At 41.7% G+C, this 27,100-nt stretch overlaps 2 long non-coding RNA genes across 7 annotated transcripts in view; both read left to right on the top strand.

The window, feature by feature from the left end:
• The window catches only part of LOC137250154 (uncharacterized), a 52,939-nt gene extending 27,170 nt beyond the window's left edge, over positions 1-25,769 (top strand). For 2 of the 6 annotated variants that reach the window (XR_010952808.1, XR_010952802.1), the window contains exons 3-5: positions 22,265-22,624; positions 22,717-23,092; positions 23,151-25,769. This is a non-coding gene — a long non-coding RNA (uncharacterized lncRNA). The remainder of the gene's footprint in view (positions 1-22,264; positions 22,625-22,716; positions 23,093-23,150) is intronic. The other 4 variants (XR_010952806.1, XR_010952805.1, XR_010952804.1 and 1 more) reach the window with 4 other exon arrangements.
• LOC137250156 (uncharacterized) lies at positions 7,114-10,283 on the top strand. Its single transcript, XR_010952811.1, has 3 exons — positions 7,114-7,353; positions 9,119-9,252; positions 9,325-10,283. It is a non-coding gene; the product is annotated as an uncharacterized lncRNA (long non-coding RNA).
• Positions 25,770-27,100: the final 1,331 nt, after the last annotated feature.

The raw sequence follows: 27,100 nt of genomic DNA, 5'->3' as shown, positions 1-27,100 counted from the left end.
GCTTTTTATAGGTACAGCATCACCGGTGTCGATGTGATGCTCCACTAATTTGGTTTGTCCTAGGCCTAACTTCTCGTACGAAGGGAACGTCTCGATGACCTTTGCAATTCTAATTTTTTTGTTGGTGACAATTCGTGCAGGTTAAGTTCTTCTTCCTTCTCAAGTCTAACCTCTAAACACTCTACGCTTGGGAATATTTCGGGAGCTAACGCAAATGCTCTCCAAAAATCTACCCCGAAGTAAGCTTCTTGGAGCAATAAGGGAACAAGATAAAAACGAATAACCTTTGTGATATTTTTGAAGGTGACTGGTAGGGATACTGAGCCTACAATTTTTTGCTTGTTGCCGCCCGCGGTATATACGAACGCGTGTAAGGGCTGATATTCGAAGCCGTTATCCTCTAAGAATTCTACTCCATTTTTCCCTAAGATGGAGACGTTGGCTCCCGAGTCCAACAACCCTACAAGGAAACTGTCTTTAATTTTAGCCTTAATTAAAGGTCTTTCATCCTCGGTAAGCGTTAACGTGGTGGCTTGCAGCAGTCTACGCTCCTGTACTCTCCTGTGGTATCTCTTCCTACACTTCAAAATATTGTCCGATACCGGATATTGTTCAAAAATGGTATGTCTTGTTTGTTTATACCTATGTTCCCTTTCTTCTAGGTTTGGTGAAAGTTGCGTTTGGCAAGCGACATCCCTATGCTGGTGTCGCAGAATTCTAATCGGCTCGCCCATCACGGATGAAGACGTTTGACTCTCGGCTTCAGAACTATTCGAATTGTCAGTACTGTCAGGGAAGGTTATTATTACGTTTGAGGGTTCTTCCGCCAGGGTACTACTGCACCTCGGAAGCTCACCATCTCCATGCAGAGGTTCGCCCTCTGGTTCGGTGCCTGGGACGACGCCTCGAGCACCGGCTGGTGTGGGAGCTATGAAGCCGAACGAGGTTCCCCCATCTTCTCGCTCGGGTACTGGTTTCCCTGCCTACGATGGTCCCTAGGGCATTTAGGAGTAAATACCCCCTTATACCCACATTTGAAACAAAAAGGATTTTTTATGGGTTCCTCACAATATATATAGGAGTGCCCCATTCCCTGGCAATTCCAGCATTGGATTCCCGAATAGTCCGGTCTTCTGCTGCGTCGATATTCCAGCGCCTCTATCTGCGGATCCGTCTCGCCGTCTTCGTTTTCCATCCTCATGTCCGGGGTTGTCACGCGTGCTTCGTTTACATGCCGTCCTGGGTAAGTAGCTCCCAACAGCTTGCTTTCTTCCAGCACTTGTTCACCTCTGTGTGCTACATCCCGTAGATCATGAAGGTTCCTTACATCTGCGTTGAAAAGCATCAGCTTAAGGCTACTGTTGACGTTTCTTTTTATTATGTCAATCAGTAGAAGCTCCGACATTGGCTCTCTTAAGCACGCGTTCAAGGAGATTATGTCCGTGTGAAACACGTCATAGCACTCACTTGCTTTCTGCTTTCGCATGGAGATCTCCATCATGATCTCGTGGTCAGTTTTCAAAGTGCCAAACACTCTTTTCAATGAGTAGCACAAAAAGGCATATGTCGCATTAGGGGTTTGTTTTGTGAACAGCCAGTACCATTCTTCGGCCCGCCCGGAAAGAAACAGGTGGAAACTAGCCATTATTTGTTCGTCAGGGCATTGTGTGCGCTCACACAAGGTGTTCAGTTTGAAGAGGAAATCGGCTACGCTCCCAGTGCCGTCAAATGAGATTTTCCACTCCTGCGGTTTTACTGCTGTGCTGCTTGGAGTCGGGTACATTGGTGGTACTCCCGTTGGAAATGGGTTACGGTCCATCCTACTTGCGTTCCTATTTTGCTGATTCGCTTGCTGCGTGGATTCGAAAGCGGCGTTGAGCTGGGCCATATTGGCTCTAATTGAGCCCATCTCTCTCCGCATTTCCTCCTGCGAAGCCTGGAACAGTTGGTGTAGCACGTCCACCCACGAGCCTCCACGAGTGGCTTCGTCCTGCATTCCTAAGGTATTCGCCCGATCACTTGTAGCATCTCCGAAATTTCCAATCTCCTGATTTGGTGGTAAAGCACCAGCTCCTTCTGGTGCGTAGATCTGCACATTGGGCATTAGCCCCGAGATATCGTGCGCGTTCACGTGACTGGTGCTTACAGGTCCGTCCAGTTTCTCGCGAGGGTCATTCAGGTCCGAGCCCATGTTCATTAACGCGGGGTCTCCATATTGTCCGCCTACTGGGGTGTGCACCACCAAGGGACGCCTGGCCTGAGAGAAGGCCCTTCTATTTTTACTGCCCCGGTTCTGGTTTCCCCGGTAATTCCCTGCACTCCCAAACGGGGTATTCCGGCCCGGTTGCCCGAACGACTGGTCGCGCGACATATTAAAAAAAAATGGTCAGTTATAGGTCAAAAAACTTTTGCCACGTAAGGCAGTTAAGAATTCAAAAAAAAGGTTTGGGTATATAAATTTATACACAACAAAAAAAATAAGTAAAACTTTCAAAAGCTGAAAAAAACAGAAGCGACGAAGCAATTCAAATGTGTCGTGCAATCAATGGGAACGCTGGCATCCCTTCCCGAAGGCACTCGGGCTACAGGCGAGAAAAAAAATTATATAGACTCATTCATACTTGTCCCTAGTGCTCCCAACCGCAGTGCGAGGGGGTCTTAAGGCCCCCATCCGAGACTGGTTGGGGTCACTAGGGTCACTCCAGGCACACACGGGTTGGTCTCAACACGCCCAGCCGCAACGCAGGGGCAGTCTCCAGGGGCTTGCCCCTGGGACTGGTTGGGGGTGTTGAGGCCTCCCGTCCATTCTCGCTGGACACCCCTCCTGCCTCCGCCGCAATGGGTGGAGCGGTTTCGGAACCGCTCCCCCAGTCTGGTGGGACAGGAAGGATTGCCACTCTGAATCCCAGCTCAACCCGTCACAATCCAGGTGGCACTATGCGTTGCCACCTGAGACGTGGGATGAGCTGGGGTCCTATCAACACATACACACACTCCAGACAACACAAAACAAAACAAATTCGGCATAAAAAAAAATTTTTTGAAAAAAAAATTTTAACATTAAAAAAAAATTGAAACCCAAGTTAGCGGACATATTATTACCAAACCGACTAACGGACAACATTCCGGAAACACAAAACCCCACTTACAAAAAAATCAAGTGCGTTTAGCACTGCCTCACTGGGTGAAATAATAAAAAAAATTCCGGAGACTGACGTAAAGTCCGTGGCTCCTTCGGCCACTGCCCCCGATGACCAGCCCGGACAATCTGATCCGTCCAACCATCCCACCGCAACGTAGGTGGCAGCTCTGTGGCTGCTCACTCGGACTGGTGGGATGGTCAACTTCACGGGTTGACCCGACTGACCCTCGCGGCCAGCGCCTCAGGCGCCACGTTGGGCGCCATCTGTTATGGAAACGCATCTATGATGGAAGCAGTAAGGAAGGCGGTCGGCATGATGTGTTGGTGCACAGTGGCTAGTCATTGTCGGCTGGGGCGGGTCCTTGCCAACCTTACTGTTCCTGCGCCATAAACAGAAAAAAGTTCCTATCATGCCTATCAAAACGAGCAGCTGTCGAATTCAAAACAAACTGACAGAAGCGCAGAGACCGACTCAAAACGCTTATAATTCAAACTAAAACAACATCCGGCTGGACCGGATGTCACGGACAGACCGTTAACATTCAAAAAATTCAAAAATCTAAAATTCAAAAAAAAACTGGCGCAAAAAAAAATTACCGAACCGGACATGGCCGGTTACCAACGTTGAAAATCAAACTAAAAAAAAAACGGCTGAAAAATAAAAATACAAATAAAAGGGCCGAATATATATAGGGGGCGCCGCGGGTGGTGTTGCGACGCCCGGTGCTTTACTTACCCTCAAAATCCATGGCCACCGACGCACCTGTATTTCGGTGGCCCCTTACCTGTGTGCCCTAAGTGCCTTCTAAACAAGTAAGGAAGTCAGCATTCCCATATTGTCAACAAATTTATTCAATGCTCATTATTACTACTAACATAGATTTCTCTTTTGTTTTCTCTTACTTCTTACTACACGGGTTTTGGAACCTATTTAAGCTTATAAACAAATTTTTTTTGAAAAAATTTTATAGCAATCAAAAAGGCTATATATGTACTAAAATAAAAATACACTATATATATGTAAGGAAAGAAAATCTTTTTTTTTTGTAGAACTTTGGTCAAATGCCCTGTTTTCTCCTTTTTTTTTTTCTTTTTACAAATCTATCTTAGGGCTGTACAGTTTGGATACAACTTCTGCTAATTGGGGCCCCCTTACAAAATTAATAGTTGTTGTATTAAAATTACTTTGAGTTTAACTAAACATCAATTCGGTATTACACATAGTATAATGACAGTAATATGTACTATGCGCTGAGAAATTAGTTATAAACGCAACTAGGACTAAACTTGGGGTAAATCCTACCCCTCAAAAAATATTGTTTCACAAGCTCAAGCAAAACGTAAGCTTTTAGCTTCATGGAAAAATTACCGAAGTCATTCACCTGTTCAGGTAAAACATGAACCTTTTAAACTTATAGTACAATTACTGAAATCATTTTACTTGTTCAAGTGAAACGTAAACTGTTTTACAAGTAAGTGTTAGGGTTGGTATTGTTTCGGGTTTAGTTCGACTCAGTCACCCAAAAAAAAATGTATACAACAAAACGTTTTGTTTTGCTAGCGCAAGCCAACCCGCATTACTTGTTATTTGCGTCTCTTAATATAGAGTTAATGCATTTTACTGATAATGCAACTGAGCTTGAATTACCAATAAAACTTTATTCCTTACCGAAACAATATCAACACTTTTGCTCACTCCAAAATCATATTCGCCACGATGGCATCAATAAAAAAAATGTATTAGTAAAATTTTACCACAACGCAAAGCAGATTTTAATACCTGAAACACCTTTTTCTTTGTTTCACAGGCAGTATAAATTGCACACCCATGACCATTAAAATATGCTTTGTTTTTTTGTTGGTTAAAATTTTTTCTTGTAGAAAAAAGGCAATTTACTATGACTTAAACATTACATAGATATATACTCGAATATGGTTTTTTTTTTCTTTTAATTAGCTTTATACCCTTTTTTGCAACACTAAATAGTTACGTTAAATTGATATTCGTGGTTTTTAGTTATAGGACATAAACTTTACATTACTATCAATCTTGAGTTGTTTTTATGCTTTTTTAATATTAGTGCCTTTAACTACAGGGAATTCATTTTTCCATTTTTCTACGAAATTGCAATCCTATTTACAGTGCAAAGGTATTTAGCACATTGGTCTTTGTGTTTTATATAAACAATTCACTTTTAATTTAGTTGTGGTTACATTAACATTATATAATGTTGCGGAGTCAAAAATATAATTTAAAAAAATAGGGTTAAGGCTACAAATACATAACTTTAGTTCAGTAGTGGAACGAACTCACCGCTTTAACCGCTGATGTTCGTTATCGCAATTGGAATGCCCGCAGGCCTATATTCGCTGTCCTGTGATTGTCATTGTAGCAGGTTTATTGTAGCCCAATCTGGTCGTAGTTGGTACGGGTTGCGCTAGTAGTGTTAGTGCCGGTATGGACGCAGTTAATAAAGATGCGCTAGTAGTGTTATTGTCGGCATGAGCGTGGCTAGTAAGGATGCGGCTGGTATTATTGCCGGTATGAGCGCAGTTAATAAAGGTCCGCTAGTCTTGGGGTCGGTGGAACCGCCTGTTGTTGGTGTTAACCTTAATGGCCTCAAGCCTATGTACGTGCGTTGCAACTGGTGTGGCGGTACGTCTGATGGTTGTTGCGCTTATGAAGGAATTGGGGGAGGTACTACCGATGGTGATGCCCGTGGTAATAGTAGGCACCGTTGGTGGTGGTTGGCGCGGTGGTCCGAGGTGAACAAAAGACCCAGGTGGCGATACGCTTCGTGCTGGCCTTTACACCGGTGGTAGTGTCCTCAATTGCCACTTGAACATGCCTAATGGTTGATAGGTTAAAATGCAGATCTAATTCTGGCGTTGTTTCATTGATGGGAAAATGTTCACGTTGTAAGTCCCAATAATCATTTAAAAACACCATCGGTGAATACGTTTTACCTCCATCATCTAATTTGGTGTCGATTTGGCCGGCAACTCGGCGATTTTTCTTGATTTAGTTTCCCTTACCAAATTTTTTCTTTCCTTATGTGTATACGGCGGAAACTCAATCTTAAAAAAAGGGCCGATTTTTTTCGTAGTGATGGCCGGTCTGTCTTTTTCTTGTTTTTTCGATATCTTTTTATCGCAACTTTCGCCACATCGCTAGGTGTGTTCGCGTGAACACGCTCCCAAGTGGATCGTAGCCGTAGACCGTAGCAGCAGACCGTAACAAAAGTTTGACATTTTATGACCACCTTCGAATGAAAAAACATGTAAATGCAACTCTGATGCGTTTACCTGGTTATTATACCATGTATTGAACCATGGCGGAACTACACAAAATGGCAGCACGGTGACATCTGATATGCACTTTTTTAATTTGATTTGATGCATCAACTTCCGTCGCAGTAAGATTTTGACATTAGACCATCGATTTACAAAAACAAAGCACATTGAACTCTTATTTATATTTGTAGGTATGCTGCCACCCTGTAAGGTTCCGCCATGTATTGAACGTACTCTATTGCTATGGAGAATTACACTAGAGAGGAATAAAATACATTGCGTTGATACGGTGATGGGCGAAATGGTGTTCAGTCAGTGCTTAATTGAATCGATGGGAAGTGCATTGTGCTTTCCAACATTCCGGAAGATATTAAATTTCTACTTGTTTACTACAAGCCATGGTTCAACTATATACAGGTTGGCTCATCTGTAAAGCAACAAAATATGTCTGTTCAAATTGTCAAAATCTGTGTATTGGTGTTTGTGCGAATGGTATGGAATGGAAACATAAAACTTAGCAGTTTTTGTATGTGTAAGTAAAATGTTGCCAATGTTTGGTTTCATTTTGAGTTTGCCATCTCCTTTTGACAATCCCTTCGACCATGCAATGACATAAATAAAATCAGCTGATGAGATGAGCCAACCTGTACATAATTGAACCATGCTACAAGCAGAAAGTTTCATAATTCTTACTAGGTATGTGAAATTTGTAAAGAAAACTATATAAATCAGTTCTTTATTTGCATTGAAACTTAGTACAGAATTCTAGTATTTATTGAAGAAAATGTGATCAACAACCAAATGCGTACATAAAAAAGTACATATGTGCATATGTTAACATTTTCAAGTAGACCCAATTAATGGTAGTAGTGCAGTTTACGGTACCCACCGAAATTTGGGCCAGATTTTCGAGTGAGGTATCAAAAGACGCGTATTAATCTCGAGAACAATAATCCGAAGGCGGAAAAGAAAAATTTTGGTAATAGTCTAGTTGAGGGGTCGACTGCTAATACGCTACCAAAAAATCGAGAGAGGTCAAACGACGCGTCTTGACATCAGTATTAATAATCCGAAGGCGGTAAATAAAAATGTTAACGCGAAAAAAGACCCGCGGGTACCTCCGAAACCGGGGGTCGGATCCATAGTATTTTTGCGCAGAACACCTTTCTGCGTTGGCGGCCTTCGGCCGCGATTATAAAAAATAACCCTGGGCTACGCCATGCCATGTCCGGGTGTGTGGTATAACCGTGGCTACCGCCACGGTGATGCACAATTTTTTTTGGGGGTACCAACACAACAACAACCACATGGAAATCGCCAACTTCAAATGCAAATATCTCCGGACAGAGATAAAATTTTTCTTTTCCGCCATCGGATTATTGTTATCGAGATCAATACGCGTCGTTTGACACCTCCCTCGATATTTTTGGTAGCGTATTAGCAGTCGACCCCTCAACTAGACTATTACCAAAATTTTATCTCTGTCCGGAGATATTTGCAGCTGAAGTTGGCGACTTTAATGTGGTTGTTGTTGTGTTTATACCCACAAAAAAAATTGTGCATCGCCGTGGCGGTAGCCACGGTTATACCACACACCCGGACTTGGCATGGCGTAGCCCAGGGTTATTTTTTATAAGCGCGGCCAAAGGCCGCCAAAGCAAAAAGGTGTTCTGCGCAAAAATACTATGGATCCCACCCCCGGTTTCGGAGGTACCCGCGGGTCTTTTTTCGGTTTTTCGTTAATATCTTTTGAACGAGTTAATATTTTTATTTTCCGCCTTCGGATTATTAATACTGATGTCAAGACGCGTCGTAGCGTATTAGCAGTCCACCCCTCAACTAGACTATTACCAAAAATATCATATAATAATAAAAACGGAGATCGAGGCGCGCCTTTTGATTCCACGTTTGATAATTTTTGATAAAAATTAGGTAGTGCACAGTCTTTTAATTCGTTACCATATTAAGTTGTATAGAATCGACGGGATGGCCTACAAGATTTCATGTCAACTAAATCGCTCCCGATATGTTCGGGCTAGTACCTTAATGGTTCCCGGAACGTACCCGATCTGCATCCGGCAAAGGACCAACAAAGTCGATAACGGGGAGTGTCCTTATCGCTACAACATCAACAACATTAATTACCTTCTGATTTTCATTCATACGTATGTGCATTTTTAAATAATAAAAAAAATGTTATATTATTCTAATAGATAGCATCTCCGCCGGGTTGCGATTCAGCTCAGAATATGCCAAAATTAGAGGAAATCTAGGTAATAGCGCAGTTTACGGTACCCACCGAAATTTGGGCCAAAATTTTCGAGTGAGGTATCAGAAGACGCGTATTCACGTCTAGATCGAGAATCCGAAAACGAAAAAAGACCCCGGGTCCCTCCGAACCTTTCTGCGTTGGCGGCCTTCGGCCGCGCTAATAAAAAATAACCCTGGGCTACGCCATGCCAAGTCCGGGTGTGTGGTATAGCCGTGGCTACCGCCACGGAAATGCACAATTTTTTTTGTGGGTATAAACACAACAACAACCACATTAAAATCGCCAACTTCAACTGCTAATATCTCCGGACAGAGATAAAATTTTTCTTTTCCGCCTTCGGATTATCTTGGCCCAACTTTAGGGTAGGTACCGTAAACTGCACTACTACCGAAATCTACAACTAAATGCAGATTCACGTTTCATTTGCCAAGAATACAAGGTACTTTACAAGCAATATGCTTTGGAATACGGTACCAAACTGGTTGGATGTATTTCCCTAAAAAAGGGTGGAACTACGCTTCTTGGTTTGCCAGTATTTGCTTCGGTAATTTATTTTGATTTGTAGTGATTAAAAATTGCATTAGTAGATAATGTAATGTGAATTAAAATTGAATAGGTAGCCGGAGCAAAAAAGGCAACTGATCGGCATGTAACTGTTATTTATGTGGCGCCACCGGGAGCTGCTGCTGCTATCCCAGAAGCATTAGAAGCAGAAATGGCTTTGATTTTTTGCATCACCAAAGGTGTGCCATAACATGATATGGTTCGCGTTAAGCACGCTCTCTTAAGGCAAAAAAAATCGCGTCTAGTCAGGCCCGATTGTCCAGGAATCATCGCACCAGAAAGGGTAAGTAAATTGGCTACCATATTAAATAATTTGTCATGCTTATGTTGATAATCAACTGAAGAATGCAAATACGACAGAGTTCGAAGTTCATGAGAAAACCAATTAATTTTTTTAATTAGCGTTTGGAGAGAAAAATACATATGTATGTATGCATAGAACTGCATAGAAGGGGAGGCAATAATTAATTATTATCAGTAGATTTGCAAGATTTTTGTCATTTTCCCTGCATCGCAGTTGTCATTACATTGCGTTAAGAGAGGACATCAACACCTTACTACCCACAGCCAGTTAAAATTTTTGTAAATTTTGCTCTTTTCATCACTGTTTCAAAACGTGGAAAGTTATATATCAAGCATTCCATGGAGAATGGTACATTTTAGCAGACTTTCGCATTGCCGGCATTATTAGTATTCAATCCCTAGAAGTTTAATGTAGTCATATCAATAGTTCCCGAGATGGTGGGGCTAGTACCACAATGGTGCTTGTTACCGGAACGTAGATAGATAGATAATTTATTAAGGATTGCACAGTGACTTGCTCATCTCCTTCACAGCACCTCATCCTAGCCGACTTCCTTGATGTTGTTGTTGTGTTGTTGTTGTAGCGATTAGGTTACTCCCCGAAGGCTTTGGGAAGTGTTATCGATGTGATGGTCCTTTGTCGGATACAGATCCGATACGCTCCGGTAACACAGCACCATTAAGGTGCTGGCCCGACCATCTCGGGAACGATTTATATGGCCACATTAAACCTTCAGGCCATCCCTCCCTTCCCACCCCCAAGTTCCATGAGGAGCTTGGGGTCGCCAGAGCCTCGTCTGTTAGTGAAACGGGATTCGCCGCTCGAAGGTGAGGTTGACAATTGGGTTGGAGAAGCTATATATTGCGCTACACAACCCCTTGAAACTTCCTTGATGAACCCCAGCAGTGTTCTTTGCTTGAGTGATTAAATGTGGGAATGCTCTGGCCATGGGGAGCCCATAAACTTAGCCCTACGTCTTGAAATTGTGCCGCAATATAGAAGGATATGGTCCACCGTCTGCTGATCCATCACAAAATCGGTATGTGTTGTTCGATATTATACCCAGCTTTTGCATGTGACTGTTCAGTCTACAGTGTCTTGTAAGAATAGCCGTTAGGGTTCTTAGGTTATCTTTTTGAGAGGCCGATTAATGCCCAATATCGAGTTGTGCTGTAACCCCCTAACAGTAACTTAGATTGACTCAGGCCTGGCATATTGCGCCAGTGTTCTCTCTTTTCCCTCCCTTCTGCTAATAAATGCCCCTGTGGGCCAACTGGCAGGAACGTTTCGGGATCAATGGGTTATGCAGTTGCTGCCTCTGTTGTTGTTGTAGCAGTGCTTCGCCCCACCTAACAGACGCGACCGATCACAAACTGTCATCAATATCCTCTAACGGGAGTCCAAGGAAACTTGCTGTTTCAACAGGGGTGGACCATAGGGAAAGGGGTGTTAGAGGCGTTGGTTCCACATTACAATTAAAGAGATGGTTGGTGTCATGTGGGGACACATTGCAAGCGGGGCATACATTTTGTATGTCGGGGTTGATTCTGGATAGGTAAGAGTTTAACCTGTTACAGTATCCAGAACGAAGTTGAGCCAGAGTGACACGCGTTTCCCTGGGGAGTATGCGTTCCTCTTCCGCAAGTTTTGGATACTTTACTTTGAGTACTGGGTTCACCGGGCAATTCCCGGCATAAAGGTCCGACGCCTGTTTGTGGAGTTCACCAAGGACCTGCTTGTGTTTTTTCGCTTCATACGGCTGTGTTCTCAGATGCCGTATTTCCTCAAAATGCTTACGGAGATGACTCCTTAAGCCCCTAGGCGGTGCTGGCTCGTCAATCAGATGTCTGTTGGGATGCCCAGGTTTCTGGGTATTCAACAGGAACTGTTTGGTAAGCATCTCGTTTCTTTCCCTGATGGGGAGTATTCTCGCCTCATTATGTAGATGGTGTTCTGGGGACATAAGAAGACAGCCCGTGACAATTCTGAGAGCAGTATTTTGGCAGGCCTGTAGCTACTTCCAGTGGGTAATTTTTAGGCTTGGCGACCATATGGGTGACGCGTAGCACGTAATCGGCAGGCTAATTGCTTTGTATGTAGTCATGAGCGTTTCTTTATCTTTTCCCCAGGTACTGCCAGCAAGGGATTTGAGGATTTTGTTACGGCTCTGAATTCTCGGAACAATTGCGGCTGCGTGCTCACCAAAATGTAGATCCTGATCAAACGTCACACCCAAGATTTTGGGGTGTAGGACAGTCGGTAGCGTAGAGCCATCGACGTGGATGTTCAAAATGGTCGACATTTGGGACGTCCATGTTGTAAATAAGGTCGCGGAAGATTTAGTCGGTGATAATGCCAGGTTTCGCGAGGCGAAAAAACTGGAGAGATCAGGGAGGTAGCCGTTTATTTTATTGCATAGCTCATCGATCTGTGGGCCTGGGCCTGTGGCCATTACTGTGCAGTCATCGGCGTAGGAAACGATTGTGACTCCTTCCGGTGGTGAAGGTAGCTTAGATATGTAGAAATTAAACAAAAGTGGGGATAGGACACCACCCTGTGGCACCCCTTGTTTAATTCTCCTTGGCTTTGATGTTTCGTTTCTAAATAGCACCGATGCCTGCCGACCACCCAGATAATTTGCGGTCCACCTTTTAAGACATGGGGGAAGGGTAGACCCTTCCAGGTCTTGCAGTAACGAGCCATGGTTGACCGTATCAAAAGCTTTTGATAGGTCTAGCGCTACGAGTACTGTTCTATGGTGGGGGGTTTGATTTAAACCGCAATTTATCTGGGTGCTAATGGCATTTAGCGCGGAGGTAGTGCTATGGAGTTTTCTGAAGCCATGCTGATGGGAGGCTAGTTGCAAATTTGCTTGGAAATAAGGGAGCAAAATGGCTTCGAGCGTCTTTGCTACTGGCGATAGGAGAGATATCGGACGATACGACTCTCCTATGTTAGCTGGTTTACCGGGCTTTAGTAGCGGGACCACCTTGGCCATTCTCAATTTCTCGGGTATGACAAAGGTGGAAAGAGACAGTTTGAAGACCTGCGCTAAATATTTGAAACCCTATTTCCCTAGGCTTTTAAGCATCGGCATGGCTATGCCGTCTGGGCCCACTGCTTTGGATGGTTTAGCGCGACCAATGGCGTCCTCAACCTCTTTAGCGGTGATGGTGATTGGTGACGCGCTGAATTTGTGTTTATGTGCGTGTCTGTTGGCCCTCCGTCTAACTTTGTCGACCGTAGAATGCATTATATATTGTCGGCAGAAAGCGCTCGCGCATTTTTTCGCATCCGACAGCACTTTGTCGCCAAAGGCGATGGAAACTTTGTCTTTGTGCTTAGTCGGATTCGATAGGGACTTTACGGTGGACCAAAGTTTACCCACACCGGTAGAGAGGTTACATCCTCTTAGGTGCTCCTCCCATTTCGCCCGCTTGTGTTCATCCACAAGCAATCTGATGCGTTGGTTTATATCCCTTATTTGGGGGTCGCCTGGATCAAGCTGCCTTATAAGGTCACGTTCTCTCGCTAAGTTTGCGGCCTCCGCCGGGAAGTGGGGCCGGATTTCGGGAATTCTCCCGGCGGGAATGAAACGTGCCGAGGCGGATTCAATGACCTTGCGGAAGGCACGCTCCCCTTGGCGGGCATCAGTCGGGATAGGGAGGGCAGCAAAGAGGTTGTCTGTAAAGGATTTATATTCTTCCCACTTTCCTTTTTTAAAGTTTATGAAAGTGCGTTTTTCGGTGGCGATGAAGTCGGCGGTACGCTCGAGCGAAACAAGTATAGGCAGGTGGTCGGATGCCAATGATACCATCGGCTGCCAGTTGACGCAGTTTACGAGTTCTGCGCTCACGATTGAGATATCTGGCGAACTGTGACACCTTCCTACCATACGTGTAGGGGCGTCTCCGTTTATTGTGCAGAACGTCGTTTCTTCTATTTGATCCGCCAACATCTCGCCCCTACTGTCCGCCCGCAAATTTGAATGCCATAGATCATGATGGGCATTGAAGTCGCCTAAAATAATGCGATTGTTTCCAGTGAGTAAGGCTCTGATATTAGGGCGGTATCCACCGGGGCAACAGGTGGCAGGGGGGATGTAGATGTTGATGATTTCTAGGTTTGCATCGCCTGACCGGACAGATAGGCCTTGACGTTCTAAGACGTTGTCCCTGCGGTCGATGCCAGGATCAAATATGTGATATTGCACAGAGTGGTGTATTATAAACGCGAGGCCGCCTCCATTTCCGCTCTCGCGATCTTTTCTGTGGACATTGTACCCAGAGCAGGTCTGCAATGCAGATCGTGCTGTGAGTTTAGTCTCTTGAATCGCAGCAATGCGGATGTTGTGCCGCTTCATGAAATTGACTATCTCCGTAATCTTCCCAGTTAGTCCATTACAGTTTAATTGCAGAATTCTGAAGTGCATGAGGGGAGACGTCGCCACTCTGGGGGTAAGTGACGGGTGACTACGCCTGGGTTGAGGAAGGCCAGGACGCAATTGCTGTTGTGGCCCTGGGACTGGGCGTCCTTGGGCAAGCATTGGGGTACCCGGATGATTTGGGTTTGCGACCTGGCAACATGGCGCGATGAAACCCGTCGAGTGGTTGCCGTCGCGGAGACCAGAATATCTAGGAAAGTGGCACCACCCAAGGCAGGAGCTGCATTGGGCGGATGTCGCAAACATATATATTCTGTGCTGGCAAACGGTGCAAACGGAGGTAGGGACTAAGAGTCTGGTTCCCTGACCTACACGATTGCTGCCGGAAAACAGGGGGGGGGAGAAGACGGGGGCAAAGGCTGTTGCTCAGCATTGCTTCCGACTCTACTACGAAGATTGTAGTTATGAGTGGTAGCAGCTGTTTGAGTTGTTGGCGCCGTAAGGCGCGAGCAGCAGCGGGTACTTGTTGTGGCTTGCTGAGCAGCGGGGCTGCTGGAAGGTAATGGGGGGCGCTTAGACGTAGACTACGGGGCGCCCTTGGGCGTGAACAGCAAGGAGCCACAAAAGATTTATAAAAGTTACGTGGACGTCGGGTTTTGGGATCAAGCCCAGAACAACCTGTCCGATGCAACCATCCCTTACACGAGACACACTGAACAGAGTATGACCGTCCTAAAAAGATTCTTTTCCGGCAGATGCAGCAAAACCATTTCTCAGGACCGGGGTCAGGAGACGGACCCGGATTGGATTCGATACCTTCCCGGAGCAAGAGAATATGGAGCAGTCCTGCTGCAAGGAGCTGCTGGGAGGATGACAATTTGTGGGAGGGACGAGACAAATTAAATGGGGTTACACTGAAATGACAGTCCTTGGTCGGGAAAAATCCCGAGTCGCTCCGGTACATAGAACCGACTGCCTCTCTTTCCGTGTTGTCCGCCTGCTTTTGTTGTAGAAGCAGTGCTTCGCCCCATCCAATAGGTGCGACCGATCACAAATTGTCATCAATGTCCTCTAACGGGAGTCCAAAGAAACTTTCTGTTTCAACAGGAGTGGACCATAATGAGAGGAGTGTTAGAGGCGTTGGTTCCACAATACAGTTAAAGAGATGGTTGGTGACATGTGGGGACACATTACAAGCAGGACAATGTTTTGTATGTCGGGGTTGATTCTGGATAGGTAAGAGTTTAACCTGTTACGTTATCCAGCTCGAAGTTGAGCTAGAGTGACTACTCTCGTTTCCCTAGGGAGAGTGCGTTCCTCCTCTGCTAGTTTTGTTCTTTGAGTACAGGAATCACCGGCATAGAGGTCCGACGCCTGTTTGTGGAGTTCACTGAAGACATGCTTGTGTTTTTTAGCTTCATACGGCTGTGTTCTCAGGTGCCGTATTTCCTCATAATGTAATGAGGCCGTGAACAACAAGAGCCACAAAAGATTTATAAAAGTTACGAGGACGCTGGATTTTGGAATCTAGCCCAGAGCAACCTGTCCGATGCAACCATCCCTTGCACGTGAAACACTGACAAGAGTATTTATTTTTTTAATTTAATTTATTTATTATTACGGCTGTTTAGGCCTTAAACTTAAACTACTAAGTACAATTCATTGTTATAATCACTTATTTCTATTGAATATGCTGTTGGAATGCCATGTATTCCGATCAGCATATTTACTAGCGTGACAAAAGGACGAGTCTGGGAGCCACTCATTACGACGTTTCCAATCCTCCAGTGCTCCCAGCTTAAGGCAACAAAATTTGGAACTTATATTTTTAAATTATATGTGTATTTTAAGCTGTCGGAATGTATTAGTCTCCGATCAATGCAGCTAAACATGTCTTTGGATGTTGGAAATTGAAAATAACCCCTCAACTTTGTTTATTAAAGACGCTGTCGGAATGCATGAAGATTCCGATTAGCACAGCTCAACATATAATGGGAGGTTGAAAAGGACGTGTTTCCAATCCCCCCTGCTGCAACTTTTATTTGGCCTTATTTTCGTTATTTTTGTCACACATTATATAATTTTATTGTTATATTAATGCTGTCAGAATGCGAGTGATTCCTATCAGCAACAGTAAATACCAGCTGGAAATACCGAATTCCATCGAAATTAGTTGTTGGAACTGTCTGGAGTTACAGGTGGCCACCGATTTTCTTTTCCTTAGGGCCGGATGCATTGTATTTTGCTGCTACCAATATTACCATTCCCTTTTCGCGCTCCAGTATCGGTATATCATGTAAAAAAATAAAAGAAAAAAGAACTTTATCTTATTGGAAGGGTTTTACAATGCTCCAATAAACTTTTTTTAAAAGTATTGAAGTTATTACTACTTTTTATGTGATTAGGAAGTTCATTGATAGGCATCATATACCAATAGCTATTCATCTACATAACTTTGATGCTATCCCTACATCACCTGCTTTAGATAATTCCTCTTTCAACTTTCGATCTACTGATTTCGGCGAGCTGAACAATGTAGTATTTGAAATTAACTGGGAAGACATATTTCCCTCTAATGACGTCAGTGTTTGTTATGATATTTTCTTATCGAATTTGACTGAAACATTTCAAAGTATAGTGCCTCGTTTTGGGCCCAGGCTTCATAAATTACCATGGTATAATAAAACTCTTAAGAGGTTGAAAAATAAGCGTAACAAACTCAATAACTTATTCAAGGCAGTTCAGATAATATCCTTCTCAGAGAACAGTTCACTACCAGTGTGCGTCAATTTAATGTCCTTGACAAATTCCTTTACAATCGCTATATGGGTAGGCTCGAAAATGAGCTTAAAGAAAATCCCAAAGCCTTTTGGAACTTTATCCGATCCAAACGTGGTTCGACGAATATACCGATCTGCATGAGCTTTAATGGTGTACGCTCCCAGTCCCTACCAGAAACAGTTGAGCTGTTTGCTGATTTCTTTAAATCAAACTTTGATGATGCTACTGTAGATCTGAATGACTCTTATTCGCGATCCGGGCTCTATGATCGTCTAGATTTTGGCTCCCTCGTGATCTCCGGCGATGACGTCAGCAATGCTATGTCCTCCCTTAAACCCTCGTTAAAATGTGACAGTGACGGCCTCTGTGCCTTTGTCCTGAAGTTCTGTAGTTTATCTTTGTGCATACCTCTTCGGCATATATTCAATTTATCCCTGTCTTCCAGAACTTTTATCGATAGGTGGAAAAAAAGTTCCATTTGTCCAATCTTTAAAGCTGGCAATAAAAATGACATCTCTAATTATAGGCCTATCGCCAAACTAACAGTTTGCTCGAAGCTTTTTGAGAAAATTATAAAAGAGAAGCTAACTTTTGTCATCAAAAGCGTCATTGAGCCGTGCCAACATGGGTTTGTGGCTGGTCGCTCGACTGTTACGAACCTAGTGTCGTTTTCTGATTTCTGCATCTCTGCATTTCAGGACGGTTGCCAGGTAGATACTGTATACACCGATTTCACGAAGGCTTTCGATAAAGTATCGCATAAAATCTTATTATTTAAACTGGAATCCATTGGATTTCACTCTGTTTTCCTATCATGGTTAAAATCTTATTTGTCGAATAGGTCCTTGTGCGTCGAAATTGAAGACTGTAAGTCCCAACCTTTCTTGGCAACATCCGGGGTACCTCAGGGTAGCATTCTTGGTCCTCTTTTATTTGTGCTCTTTATTAATGACATTGGTTCCTGCTTTAATTCGTCTGATTTCCTTTTATATGCAGACGATCTTAAGATTTTTCGTAGAATTAATGGCCCGTCAGATGCAGTGCTCCTACAAAATGATCTAAATAATCTTGTTGCTTGGTGTAATGCCAATAGTCTCTACTTAAATGTCAAAAAATGCTTTCAAATGTCTTTTTCCAAGTCGTCTACCCTGCATACCACGCCCTACGGTATTTCAGGTGTTCCACTGGCTTCTGTCATAGAAGTTATTGATCTAGGTGTTGTCTTCGACACATCTTTCTCCTTCGTTAGTCATATCTGTTATGTCCTTCCGAAGGCTTACAGAAACCTTGCCTTCCTTCGCAGATATGCAAAAGACTTCAAGGATCCCTATACCAGGAAGGCACTTTTTATCTCTTAACTCGCTCAAAATTAGAATACGCCTCAGTTGTCTGGAATCCCATCTATAGTGGCCACTCTGCCAGAATAGAGAGGGTTCAAAGAAAATTCATTAGATTTTGCTTAATTTCTATTAACTTTGACGATCCAACCCCATCCTATTACTCGCGATGCATGCTTATCAATCTCCAGTCTCTTGAAATCCGGAGAGCTGCGCATCTACTAATGTTTGTTTATGATCTGGTCACTGGCTCTTTGAATTGTTCAACTCTTTTAGCTAAAGTTAATTTTAATGTACCTAATAGGTGTCTTCGTACTTTCTTGCCCTTTTACTTGCGTGTCGGTAGAGCTAACTATTGCATGTTTGACCCGATTTTCCGCGCACTTACCGTATTTAATAGACTCTCAGGGAGTTTCCTTCTTGATTTCTCTTTGTCGAGAAGTACGTTCAAGTCTTCTCTGGATTTGTGGCTGTAATTTATTTTTATTATTTATTCATCTCATTGTTATCTTTTTCTTTTTTATTATTTACACGGTAATTAATATATAAGTTTGACTATATAGTTTTTATATCTTTCTATTCATTTGTATCTAGTCTGTAAGATTCTTTTCGATCATAGACTTAATAAACATATATATATATATATATATATATATATATATATAAATATTTCAGGCCCTTATATATATGACCGTCCTAAAAAGATTCTTTTCCGACAAACGCAGAAAACCCATTTCTCAGTACTGGGGTCAGGAGAAGGACCCGGATTGGGGTCGATACCTTCCCGGAAGAGGAGAGTATGGCGCAGACCCTCTGAAAGGATCTGCTGGGAGGTTGACAATTTGTGGGAGAGACGCAACAAATTAAACATTGAGTCCGCCTGCTCATTGCCCTCCACTCCCCTGTGGCCTAGGACCCAGGCCAACAGTACTACGTTGTGTGCTCCTAATTTATTCAGCTTTTCTACGCACTGAAGGACCAGTGCTGACTTTATTTCGAACGCCGCAATTGCCTTTAGTGGAACCTGACTGCCTGACTGAGTATGGCAATTGTTTCATTGGGGTATCAGCGCTGAAGGTTCAGCTTAGCGCACTAACTTATGGCGAATACTTCCGCTCGAAAATGCTAGGATGTGCTTTTAGAGTTACTGATATTTTGGTTCTGGGTCCGAAAACTCTGGCTCCAATCCCCTCTGGCGTCTTCGAGCCATCTATGTACCATACGATCTTGAGCAGACTAGCAATACATTGCACCCGCCTATACCTATACAGCCGTACCAAGAGACGGAGCAGCCCATTACATATTGGCACAACCGGAGCACTGCTGGACATCCATCCTATATGAAAGCTATGCATTCAAAAGTGTTTGTACCAGTGGCTGGTGCACACCGAACTGAACCAATGTATGCTATATTGAGGCCTGCACAAATACCAAGCTATGTTTATGTAAATAATATTACTGCTAATGTCAATTTGCACGGTTGAGCACATACAGTACCTACGTTTATACAAGGTGGAACACCACACTACCTACATGGCGATGTAGCCACCGATCAGGTTGTTGTAAGAGATTAATTAAAATATGTTATTCATAAACACTGATTCTTATATTTTCATTATCATTAAACTGTAGACTAGACTCATGACGGGTATTCTTACAACTGCTGTTGTAACTGCTGCCACCGACACAACGGTCATCTCTACTTCGCCGGGTAGCGGCTCGTCCGACTATCTATCGAAGACAGTATAATCATATCTTTTGCCAACACAGGTTAGCGATGTGCTCGCACAGGAAAATATTTCAAGTGGAAAATAAAAACCAATTAAGAGAGTTTATTTATTATTAAAGTACTTACTTTTCTTTATATCAACTGTATTAATTTAAGTTACAATTTCATGTGTATATACATATAATAAGGGATGTCGTGATACGATTGCTGTCGGAATTAGATTTGAAACCAATCAATGCTCCTGCTAAGGGTTGCAGAATTATTGCTTCAATGATTAGATTTAGAACAATAATAAGTCTGACTCAATTACTAGTCGTACATTTTTAAGTTCATCAATTATGACAGCAATCCGGTTCCACGACACCTTTGAATATTTTTGATCTGAAAAAAGAGTAAACCTAATCTGAATTTCTACTAAGCTTTAAGTTGTAGATTATTCAAATAATTGGAGTTTTTACTAAAGCTTAAAATTATTTTCTGCTCGCTTAGAAAAGATTTCAATTGGAAAACAAAAACCAATTAAGCGAGTTTATTTATTATTAAAGTACTTACTTCTTTTTTATATGAACTGTATTAATATAAGTTCCAATTTCATTTACATATATAATAATATTGAAAATAATAAATATTGATATAAATGGTAAAACCGCAGTAAAATTGATTGTCAAATGACTCGAAAATTTAGAGTGAAATGACGGAGAATATGACCGCCATTTGACGAGCATTGTGACGTGTGTGAGCTATGCTCACATCCTATAGGTGGGAGCGGACTAGACGATCACATTAATAGGAACGAAACGGAAAATTTCGTCACAAAACCTAATCACGCCCATGCAAATGTGACTATGAATATAACTGCTGGAAAAAGTCACAATGACCGTAAAATGACTAGGCAAATGACGTTGAGCGTTTTTGCAGGGTCCGATCCATATATGCTTACCTTTTCTTACATGCTATGTACCCTCAAATACGTCACAAAAATTTTCTGCGAATCCGCCAATGGTTATTTTCGGCATGAAACGCAACAGCAGAGTAATAAAAACTGATTTACAAATAATTTCGAATATAATAAAAAGTAAATTTAAATTAAGTGTTGTGCGCGCTACGGTATTTGCATTTATATTTTGGGTATTAGTCTAGTTGAGGGGTCGACTGCTAATACGCGTCAAAAAATATCGAGAGAGGTGTCAAAAGACGCGTATTAATCTCGAGTTCAAATGATATTAACGAAAAAAGACCCGCGGGTACCTCCGAAACCGGGGGTGGGATCCATAGTATTTTTGCGCAGAACACCTTTCTGCGTTGGCGGCCTTCGGCCGCGCTTATAAAAAATAACCCTGGGCTACGCCATGCCAAGTCCGGGTGTGTGGTATAACCGTGGCGGTAGGCGTTGTGTTCGTGCCCACAAAAAAAAAACTGCATCACGGTGACGGTAGCCACGGTTATACCACACACCCGGACTTGGCATGGCGTAGCCCAGGGTTATTTTCTATAAGCGCGGCCCAAAGGCCGCCAACGCAGAAAGGTGTTTTGCGCAAAAATACTATGGATTCCACCCCCCGTTACGGAGGAACCCTCTGGTCATTTTGCGGTTTTTCGTTAATATCTTTTGAACGAGTTAAAACTTGTATTTTCCGCCTTCGGATTATTAATACTGATATCAAGACGCGACGTTTGACACCGCTCTCGATATTTTTGGACGCGTATTAGCAGTCGACTCCTCAACTAGACTATTACCCAAATAAATATTGTTCTTCCGCCTACTTGTTTATTTGGAGGATTTCGTTCTGACTCTCCACTACCGGCTGAGATACGCGAAGTACACCCCCAGTTTGTTAGGGGCTAAGAATATACCTATTTTCGGCCACTAGATTTTTGATGGGATGGTTTCTATTCTAAGCTAAGGCGGAAATTCAAAATTTTATTTCGTTTCGGAGATATTTGCAAACAAAATTGAAAATTTTCATCTGGTTGTTGTTGGTTTGGTGATTTTGTAGTACCCACAAGAAAAACTGTGGGTAAAAGTGTTATTTACGATATGCTGGTGCAGTTCATTGGATTTAATCCCACGGTTCGTCTAAATGTAGGTCCTGATAGAACGTCACATCCAGTATTTTTGGGTGTAGGAAAATCGGTAGCGTAATTGCATGGATGTCCAATATTGCTGACACTTGGCATGTCCAGCCCAAGCGGGTTAGGGCTGGAAAAGCTAATGACTTTCCCTCCTCATCTATAAAAAGTCAGTAAGCTCCGCACTGGCTTAACCCGTGGGTACTATAACATGTTAAACTCTTACTTATCCAGACTGAACTGAAGTACCTGATATATGTCCAGCATGCAATTAACACCACATGACACAAATCGTATATTCAATTATATTGAGGAACCATCCCCACCTAGATAAATCTTTTTATGATCCAAACTGGCTAACATTTACATTTTTTATTCAATATTTAGGCAAGCATATACTTTGGAAAAGGTTAAGTATATCAGCAGTGGAAGCAGAATTTTTACGCTCGCGTGTTTGGGTCCGCGCTATTTTGGTGTTTCTGAACGTGTCCTATATCAGGTAAGAAATATGAAGAGAGGAACGTTTTATAAGCTTTGCAGTAAAGAAAATCAAGAATTTAAGCGCAGTGTAGACGATCCACCTGGTTGCCCTCCACAACCTCAACATTCAGGCTATCCCCTACAACAACCAAGTGCACCAGGTGGTTACATAGGTCAAATGATGCCACCAACACAACCTGGACAGGCGCCAATGCCTAGTCAGCCACCCATGCCGGGTCAACAATACCCGTACATCATGGTTACAATGTAAGTATGCTAATACAACTAATATATTTCAAATATTACTGATGATTATTTTTGTATTATTTTCTTTACCAACCACCTGCACCTGGTACTAGTATATATCAACAGCCGCAACAGTAGCCCAACGCCGTTAAGATCCCGATCAAATGCGAAAACGAAAAAAGACCCGCGGGTACCTCCGAAACCGGGGGTGGGATCCAGAGTATTTTTGAGTTGGCGGCCTTCGTCCGCGCTTATAAAAAATAACCCTGGGCCACGCCGTGCCAATTTCGGGTGTGTGGTATAACCGTGGCTACCGCCAGGGTGATGAACAATTGTTTTTGTGGGTACACACAAAACAACAACTACATGAAAATCGCCAACTTCAACTGCAAATATCTCCCGACAGAGATAAAATTTTTCTTGTCCGCCATCGGATTATTGTTCTCGAGATGAATACGCGTCTTTTGACACCTCTATCGATAATTTTTGGTAGCGTATTAGCAGTCGACCCCTCAACTAGACTATTACCCATATTTTTTCTCAACAGTGCCAACTGAATATTTCCAACATTTGGGCCACACCGGACAGCGTGTCGATAAATATGAACGTCCTGAACTTGTATTGGGTACATTAGCTTTTGTGTAAAAAATGTTTGGGTACCGATAGCTCTCAAGGTAAACCTCAACTCATATCCAACATCAATGCCTCGTATTCAATTGTGGACACTGTACGCACTACATTGGGTTCACGCAGTATGGACAAGCATATTGTTGATTCCAGTGGTAGGGCCACAATTTCAAATGATGGGGCAACAATTATGGAACTATTGGATATTGTGCATCAAACCGTAAAACTCTAGTCGACATCGCCAAATCTCAAGATGCTGAGTTAAGTTTTTTGCTATATTAGAATGTGTAGAATAAAAATATTTCTCTTATCAGTTCGGCGATGGCACTTATTCAGTAGTATTTTAAGGAGGGTAATCTTAACAGTTAAGCCATATGTTGAGGAAGGCGTGTATGGACGTATCATCATTAAAGCTATATGTAAAGCATTACAATTATGCATGACCAAAAATGACATGGCTGTACATGTCGAAGTGCCAATCAAAAGAGCAACAACGTGCTTTATTGGAAAAATGCGCTGCCACAGTAATGACCTCCAAACTTATTAAAGCGCCAAATACACGACACGAACATTTCGACGAACATTCCGCAATCTTGTTCGCAGCTTTGGCCATACACCATACGAACTTTTGGCCGAACATTAGTTCTCTTTCAGACAGCGATGAATACGGACAACAATTGTGCTGCAGCAATATTGCTCGCTGTGGCAATTAAGTGTAAAAAAAGAGAGAACATTTCAATAAATTCACTCAGAAATTTTTTATTGTCCATTTTACTTTTCCGCGCACGTCTGTTCCGTTCAGAAATTACTACGATTATGAGCTATTTCGCCATACACGCACGAACAGTTCGCGCAAATGTTCGCCAAAAATTTAAATATTTTGATTTTTGGCGAACATTTGCGCGAACTGGCAAACACCACCATACACGACAGAAAAGGTCGCAGAAACATGACATAACGGGAATGTTCGCGGAAATGTTCGTGTCGTGTATTTGGCGCTTAATCAACAAACAGATTTGGTAATAGTCTAGTTGAGGGGTCGACTACACTGGTGACCTGATATGAAACTTCTCGCTCTCTGAGAGCGCGTGAAAATGTGTATTTTTTATAATATTGGCCATAGATGCCATCATACTCAAAATCAAATTTGGGCATTTCAGAATAACTTCCCAGCTAGCATTTTTTGAAATTTTTGATTATAAAATATTCAAATATCATACCCCAAGATGATTAAAAACGTTCAAATTTAAAGGTATTTTTTATTCGAAAATTAATGTATCGTCGGGAGAAAAATGTACCATAAATGTGATTATTCTTGAATAATAATTTTTGATTCATGTTTCGAAACACTTTTTATTCATATTTGATATCATTGTAAAATTGAACTTTAATTGTTTTAGAGTAATATTTGACTGCTTTTCACGGTCTTTTTCTGATCATATTCGTGAACATATTTCAATCGTTTTGGTTGAGATTTTTGAATCATTTTTGAATACGGTTATCATGATTTATTCTTCATATCTCATACAAACTAAGATACTACATGATAATCATATTTCATCAGGGGAAGAAGGCATGTGGAAGTGAGCTATTTGAATAATCTTGACTGATATACACCTGCGACTACAACATCCAACATCAGTTACGATCGTCAATATCTTAAAAAACGATAAGGTACGGGATGTTGAAGCCGTATTCAGGTATGTCAAGAGAGTTTCACTTACCTGGGGTTCAAATAGCTCACAAACTTTGTATTGTCCAACCATTATGTATTTTCTTGGCGGCGGAAGGTGGAGAAATGATTGGGGACATCTTCGGTTATGAGCAGCATTTACATTGTATAAATAAAAACAATTTTATATATTTTTTCTAACTTCATTATTGAAAAAATGTGTGCACGTAAAAAATAAGATTTTCAATGAAAAGTATAATTTTAACAAGTATACAATTTATTGTTCAGTCAACACAGATAGTCGGAAAAGATTCAGAAAGCTGATTGAAAAATGATTAAAAATTTTTGATCACCTAAAGTAAACACATTTGATTCAAATAGGATTCCAAAATGTGATTGAAAAACAATATTCAGTTTTTGATCTTCAAAAGTATTCATATTTGATTATTCTTTTTGTTGATTTTTATGAAATATTAAAATCCAATCATCAAAGGACTTCAAAAATGATTCCAAAAAGTGATCGAAAAATGATTTTCAGTTTTTGATCATCAAAAGTATTCATATTTGATTATTTCTTTTGTTCACTTGTATGATAACTCATAATTTAGTCAGAAAGAGTAATCAAATTGTACTGATATGTAGGGAAATTCAAAATTGAATCACCTAAATGCTGAGTGGGTTTGGGGTATTTTGCATCGTAAAGGTTAAATTTATGATTTTCACCGAAAATTTACTCAAGATTGTCAAATGGGATATCAAAAAACTCGAATTTTTGTCAGAATTACAAATCCGAAGAAAAAAATAACTCTTTTTCACCTGTGGAAAATTTATCAGTGACAACACCTTTCATCGAAGGACTGCACACGAAACGGGTTTTGGTAGCAACTTTCGATTAATATAAAAGTCAGCTTCTTAGTCTTCGCATTGATGTAAATGGATGCATAAAGGCCATGGTTTTGTGGAGCATTGCGACATTCCATTTTTGACAGCTGAGATAAATTGTAGGTATACGTATAGGTTAACGCAACATGTTTAATTTATAGCCTTTTGCGGACGACAACGCAGATACTTCACCAAGTGATATAATTTCGTAATTTCTTATACATTTTTTGCGTGTGGATATACATATGTATGTACATAAACGTTTTGGTCGCATCAAAGTGAAAAAAGGGGCTAGCCGCTTATTGTTATCTTATGGCGGTGCCAGAGCAACAAAGCAAAGCAACGCAATTGTAATATATTATTTCATATTTTTTCACTTATCTACCACAAAATATTTCTACAAAACTTTACCTTTTTTATAAATTTTAATAAGTTTTTATCAGCTTACTTGTTGATTTATTTGAAAATAATGAAACCGAACGGATTTCTTGGAGATTTTTTTTTTGCGTATTTCAGGCAACTCTATAGCCATCTGATTTCAAGCCCCTTTCTTGGAAACGAATGAACTTTTGTTTACAATTGAATGAACAGACAGCTGATTTCAAGCCCCATTCCTGGAAACGAATTGAGAGAGAATGAATGTTTCGTATCAGGTCATCAGTGGTCGACTACTAATACGCTACCAAAAATATCGAGAGAGGTGTCAAAAGACGCGTATTAATCTCCAGAACAATAATCCGAAGGCGGAAAAGAAACATTTTATCTCTGTCCGGAGCAATGATGACATGATATGAAACTTCTCGCTCTCTGAGAGCGCGTGAAAATGTGCATTTTTTATAACATTGACCATAGATGCCATCATCCTCAAAATCAAATTTGGGCATTTCGGAATAACTTTGGGGTATTTTACATGGTAAAGGTTTAATTTATGATTTTCACCGAAAACTTACTCAAGATTGTCAAATGGGATATCAAAAAACTCGAATTTCTTCAGGATCACAAATACAAAAAAAAGCTTATTTTACCCGATAAAAATTTTTCCGTGACAACACGTGAAATTTAATTTTTTGATAGCTAAGATAAAATGTACTTATCTCTTTTCGTGCGTTAATATAACAGCTCTTTTAATTTTGTTATTTCTTGTACCTTTTTTACAAATTTTTGATCCGCTTATGTAGTTGAATACACTTGAAATGAAAAATAATGAAAACGCACCGATTTTCTTGGAATTTTTTTTGCGCGGTTTACGCAACTCTGATCTTCAAGACCCATTCTTGGAAACGAATGAAGTTTGGTTACAATCGAATGAACCAATG

This window comes from Eurosta solidaginis, chromosome 4 (genome assembly GCF_040869045.1).
Source record: "Eurosta solidaginis isolate ZX-2024a chromosome 4, ASM4086904v1, whole genome shotgun sequence".
In the NCBI taxonomy this organism is placed as follows: Eukaryota; Metazoa; Arthropoda; class Insecta; order Diptera; family Tephritidae; genus Eurosta; species Eurosta solidaginis.
This window is presented reverse-complemented; position numbering and strand designations above follow the sequence as displayed.